The 6,551-nt window shown below is 35.7% G+C and overlaps 1 non-coding gene across 1 annotated transcript; it reads left to right on the top strand.

Moving 5' to 3' along the window:
• The first annotated feature begins 2,583 nt into the window (after nt 1-2,583).
• On the top strand, nt 2,584-2,690 carry LOC149015047 (small nucleolar RNA R71). The gene has a single exon (XR_016173787.1). It is a non-coding gene; the product is annotated as a small nucleolar RNA R71 (small nucleolar RNA).
• Nucleotides 2,691-6,551: the final 3,861 nt, after the last annotated feature.

Below are 6,551 nucleotides of genomic sequence, written 5' to 3'. Positions count from 1 at the left end.
CATTGATTTAAGATCCCCCACACTTGAACTTTAATACACCATATTGATTCTTGAGACTTAGCATATATCTCAATCAAAGACTCACCTTATATCTTTCAAGTACACCTCTCCTTTAAGCAAAACCACTCATAAAGTAAGGGGACCAAGGACTAAGGTTTTGAGTATTTTTGACCAAACAATTTTACCAAGGCATTGATGACACTTGTATTTATTTCTCTTTTTTTTTCTTCTTTTGAGTAGTGAACTCTACATTACTCCACTACGGTTGGCTTGAATGACATGGTGGAGCAAACACCAGAAACCCAAGTTACTTTGTAGCTTTGCTTTGCATATGCCCACATAGACAGTGATGCGAGAGTTCTTTTCAATAATCTCCTTCCTAAGAGTTTCGATCAAGTCACCTCGATTCCTGAGTCGGAGTGCCCTGTTTAGTTCCAAGGAATTCTTCTTCTTCTTCTTCTTCTTCTTCTTCTTCTTCTTCTTCTTCTTCTTTTTTCTTTCTTTCTTCTTTTGTCATATGCCATACACAAAATTGATCTCAACTTCTAGCCAAAGAAACAAGGACCCACAAAACTCATATATGGTCCAACGCCTTAAGTTAAGGGCCTTTTATTTTTCTAAGGAAAGTCTCATCTCAACATATATACAAGTTACCTTCCTCTCAACAGGGTTTTTATGTGTCCATGATGGGTACCAAAATCACTCTCATTTCACACATCATAGCAATTGAAAGAGTATGTATACTAACCAAAAGTCAAAGTTAAAATCTACAAGAAAGCTATACCCCCCCACACTTAAGTAATGCAATGTCCTCAATGCATGCATGCTAAATAAGGAAGACAAATGAGGGGTATACCTTTAAGTCAAGATGTGCTTATCATGGGAAGCTTTAGTCTTATCTTCAATATCAATGTATGATGGGGAAGGCACTCCAAATAAGAAAAACCGTGAATCGAAAAATCATCTCTAAAGATCTCAAGAAAAACATTCACAATGTTGAAGAAAATTATCATCATACGTTTAGGTTCTTTAGACGGTTTAGCATCCTTCATAAAATGAATATGATGTTGTAAAATGGAAGAGCTTAGACCTTTGATATTTGTGATAGACCAACCCAATGGTTCTCTATTATTTTTCAACAGTGTGATCAATTCTTCTGCTTTGTCAGAAGTTAAATCAGAGACAACAATGATAGGAAGAGGATTATCTTGTCTCAGGAAAGTATATTTTAAATTAGAAAGCAATTCTTTCAATTCTAGCTTGGGTGATTCAATTATTGAAGGCTTAGGAATGGAGATGGAGATGGATAGGGGTTTAATAGGCTCCAAAGGTGTGTGAAAATTTAAGACTTCAGAAAAGAAAGTTTCACTATCATCATCCAACATATCCATACATTCTTGAAATTCATAATCAAAATCAATCTCAAAGTTGGTAATCACATTATTAGGAAAATCAAAAGATTCCTCAACTACAGTAATTGACTCATTCTCAACTTCTATGGGTTTCTCAAACAAACCTTTATTATGAGATACTTGAACATTTTCCTCATCACAGTGGTCACTAATCTCGCTCTTTTCATTAATATGTGACTCATTTGTTAAAAACCCTTTCCCACTTTGCAATGCAGACACAGAATTAATTGAAGCTAAAGAAGAAGGGGAGGATTCAACTTGGTTGACTTGATTTGGTAAATTTGATGGTCTTTGTTGAATCTGAATCCTAGGATTTAACTCAGGTTGGCTAGGCATTTTACCTCTTTCTCGCTCAAACAAAGCATTTGCAAGAGTAGAAATTTGTTTTTCCATATTATGCATAGAAGCCATAAAGGTGCTGGAAAACACTTCCATATTTTTCTCTAAGGTAGAAAAACGAGAAAACTCCCAATTGTTACCTCTGTTGAAACCAAGTGATGATTGATTTTGTGAAATGAGAGCCATATGAGGCACAATAGGAGAATTGACAGGCCTAGCTAAATTGGCATTCTGGAAATTTGGGGCTTGAGGGAACTGGACATTTGGATTATAAGAAAATTGGGCATTTTGCTTTTGAGGGGCACCAAAGTGATTTTGTGTGGAATAATTGCTTAATCCATTTTGGTTTTGCCCTTGAGACCATGAAAAGTTAGGATGATTCTTCCACCCAGGATTGTACGTGTTATTGTACGGGTTTGGAAACATCGCACTGACATTTTCATGTTGGCCTCCAGAATAGCTAGGACATTCCTCAATTACATGCGTAGGAGATTGACACCATGCACACATAGCAATAGATTTGTCAATAAAATGTGCTTGACTAGGTGGTGGTGGTGTAGCTTTAACTACCAAAGTCTCTAACTTTTTCAAAAGATTATCTATTTGTACTTCCTTATGAACCTGGCTATCAACAAAATATCCCCTACTAGTCCTTTCAAACTCTTGGGTTGATTCCCATTCTCTAGTTCTATCTGCTAGGTCTAAAAGAAATTCCCAAGCTTCGGAATCATTAGTGAATGATGTAAATCCTGTGGGGCACATAGATTCTAAAAGTTGCTTTGTTTGATAATCGATACCCTCATAAATTATTTGGCATAAATGCCATAATTCTATACCATGGTGAGGGCATTCTTGGAGAAGGCTTTGGAACCTCTCCATTACCTTAGCAAATGACTCATTGGGTTTCTGACGAAATTGAAGAATATCATTTCTTATTTTATTCGTCTTAGAGAAAGGAAAGAATTTCTTTAAGAATAGGACAGTAAATTGTTCCCATGTAGTAATGCTATCCCTAGGTAAGCTATAAAGCCACTTTTTGGCTTGATCCTTTAATGCAAATGTAATGAACCGTAGTCTTACGGCATCATCAGTGAGTTGTTGTACCTTCATAAGGACACAAACCTCCTCAAACTCCATAAGGAACAAGTATGCATCTTGACCAGGTAACCCATGAAATTGGGGTAACATAGATAGATAATGAGATTTGAGCTCAAAATTATTACCCCTCACTTCAGGTAAATGTATACAAGAAGGTTGTGCAGATCGAGTTGGATAAAATCTATCCCTAAGACTCTTAGGTGGAGGTGGTGGAGGTAGACCTTCCATGGTCAAGGTAGACACTTGGACAATTCTATTTGTAGAATCACGAGTCCAGACACACATGCACTAACCACCTAATGCAATTAATGGCTCTTATGAAAGAATGAGATTTTTTTTTAAAATAAATAAAGCAACTAAAGAATAAAAGAAAATAAAATAACAAAAACGAAGGGAAAGTAGTGAATTTCCCACCACAAAGATTGAAACAATGATTCCAAAGTTGTAAGGTTGCCGTATAGCTGAGCGCTGTATAGGTTTGATAGCAAGGGAATCCGTATAGTCTTCGGAGCCACTTACAATCGAATCCTGGGGATTCTGCAGTAGAGTGGGGACTACTATACGTTTTTGTTTCTACTCAAGTTAAGAGTAATATCTTTGAAATAAATTTTTTTTTAAAACACTTCGATTTACCTAAGAATGAGAAAAATAAAGTAGACTAATACCTCCCGGCAACGGCGCCAAAAACTTGTTTGTGAATTTTAAAAGTAACCGCAAACGCACGGTATCGTGTAGCTAACGGGTCGATCTCAAGGAGATATGCCACTTATAATTTAACTTCTTAATAGTAATGCGAGAGTGGAATGATTCAATTTTTGTTAACTAATTAACTAAACTAAACGATCCTAATCTATACGTCTAATGCAATCGAATTGAAACGAAAAAATAAATTAAACACAATCAATTCATAAATAAAAGACAGGAAAAAAATGCGAACAATAAAAATAAAAAGGAAAAAAAAGTAAAACCAGTTAGTAGGTTAAAGTAGTCAGTAAAATTTAGTTCATAGCTAAAATGCAGATGCAACACCACCCGTCACCAGAAGCAGAGGCACGACTGTAGGCTTGCTCCGATTATGTGGTCCAAGATGATGAATGAATAGGCAAAAAGTAAATAACAAAGCAATATACAAAGCAATAAAAGGAAAAGGAAGACTTAACCAAAGAGAGGCACGATTGTAGGCATCTCTGATCAAGGATCCAGGGGATGGGAGAACAATAAATAATGCTGAAAGTAAATCCTAAATTAAAAATATAGAGGGGTAGATAGAAGCGGGAATGGAGGGAGGAGAGAAGATTAATAAAGAATGTTACTTACTTGCGAATTGAACAAACGATTCGAATCTCAACCAACCCTAACAACCAGATCTAGATCTAGAATGATCTAAATCTGCAATTGCTAGACCCAGGGAAAAACGAATCTAAAAAAATTAAAACTTGAACTTGAAGCTTGAACTTGAATTGCATTACATAAAAAGATTAAACCTAAATATTGAATCTAGAAATTTAAATCTCACTAATGCAAGCAAAGAAAACTAGAGAAAACCTAAATAAACTGAAGAGAGAAGAAATAATGCTTCTACTAAGCTCTAGAACATCTTCTCCTTTGATGGATTATGCTCTCCTTTTATAGAGTTTACATGAGATATGAAGCACGGCTGAATTTGAATAAAACTCAGGGTTTCTATCTGACTCAGCCTTAGGGTTTTGACGTAGTAATCGCGCCAACTTAGAGAGATCAGATGCATAATTCCACCGTTGGATTTGAGGTTTAAGTAGTCGTGAAGCTCTCCTCCAAAAATCAGCATGATCGGACATCGAATGACCGTTCGATGAAGGGTTTGATTGAAACTGGACAGAGGCATTCAAAAACGGGATTTTTCCTCTTTTTCTTTCTGAATATAATTCTTTTTCCTCTTTTTCTTTCTTTAATTAAATTCAAGATAGGAAATAAGATATTGAGGTACGCAAGGACTCTTTTCCATTTGGACTCTCTCAATAATATCTCTGTAGATTTGATTTAAAATTGCAGCCGTAGATCAAATTTGCCTTCTTTATCTCTTCAATATTTCGGAGTTGACCCATAATCACACATCTCTAGCCCATCATGCTCCAGATCAGGCCAATTTGAGCATTTGAGAATTTGAATGGACTTCTTGACGTGTAAAATAGCATGATTCAAGCCCAAAACTCAAGATATTTGCATAAATCTTGAAATGTCCTAAAATCTGCAAAAACAACATAAAACCCAAGGTAACTCCACTCTAAGTGTACAAAATGCATGCTTTATGCCCTAAGATTTCACACATAAATGTGCTCATCACATTACCTATGGAGACAATAGTAAAAGAAAGATTGTCGGCATTGGTCAAGTTAATATTGGAGGTATATCTATCTCAAATATATATCTAGTTGATAAACTATCATATAACTTGCTTAGTGTAAGTCAATTATGTAATATAGGTTATAAAGTCACCTTTGATGTTTCTTCTTGCTATGTGAAAGATATGAATGAAAAATTAATCATTAAAGGAATTAGGAGAGACAACATCTACATTTCTGTTTTCAATGAATCATCTCTTAGTATGACTTGTCTCATGTCTCTTGAAGAAACTCTAATTTGGCATAGAAAACTAGGTCACATAAATAAAAAAAACAAATTGAAATCATTGCATCAAAAAATCTAGTTAGAAATCTTCCAAAAATGAAATTTGACAAAAACTACTTTTGTGATGCATGCCTAAAGGGAAAACAAACTAGAGTATCCCATAAGTCCAAAAATATAGTCTCTACTAGTAGATCACTAGAACTATTACATATGGACTTATTTGGACCTATTTTCATAGCTAGCCTTGGTGGAAAATACTATACCTTTGTCATTGTTGATGATTACTCAAGGTATACTTGGACTTTGTTTCTAAAGCATAAAGATGATGCTTTTGAAGAATTCAGTATTCTTGTCAAGAAAATTCAAAATCATAAAGGATACCTTATAACTACCATTCAAAGTGACCATGGAAGAGAATCTGATAACAACAACTACTTTGGACAATTCTGTGACAAAGAAGGCATAACTCATAATTTTTCTGCTCCTAGAACTCCCCAATCAAATGGAGTAGTAGAGAGAAAGAATAGATCACTTCAAGAAATGGCCAGAACCATGCTTAGTGAACTCTCAATGCCCAAATGACTTTGGGCAGAAGCCACAAGTACCGCTTGTTATGTCTTAAACCATATGATAATTAGAAAATTTCTAAACAAGACACCATATGAACTCTATCATAATAAAGTCCCTAGGGTTGATCACTTTCAAATATTTGGTTGTAAATGCACTATATTAAACACTAGAGATCCTAAAGGAAAATTTGAAGAAAAAGTCGATGAGGGAATTTTCCTAGGATACTCTCAAAACAGCAAAGCATATAGAGTACTAAATCGAAGACTTGTTGTGGAAGAATCCATGAATGTCACATGTGATGTCTCTCCACCTAAGGATAAATATTGATGCGTCCAAAATCTGCTCAGCCCTTAGATCTTCTCGTGATGACCTGCAAAACGAAAGCGTCAGATGTGGCCCGACCGCAGGGGTCGGGAGTCCACCTCCGAAGGCTAAGTCAGTTGATGAACTTAATCACAAAACGGCTCTGCTAGAAGCCCAGAGCCAAGGAATGAAGAACTGGGAAATGTGATCTAGATCGTGAGC

This window comes from Hakea prostrata, chromosome 5 (genome assembly GCF_041222555.1).
Source record: "Hakea prostrata isolate BN-2017 chromosome 5, UWA_Hpros_2, whole genome shotgun sequence".
NCBI classification, from domain to species: Eukaryota; Viridiplantae; Streptophyta; class Magnoliopsida; order Proteales; family Proteaceae; genus Hakea; species Hakea prostrata.
Note: the sequence above shows the minus strand (reverse complement) of the source record. Positions and strands in the feature narration are given on the sequence as shown.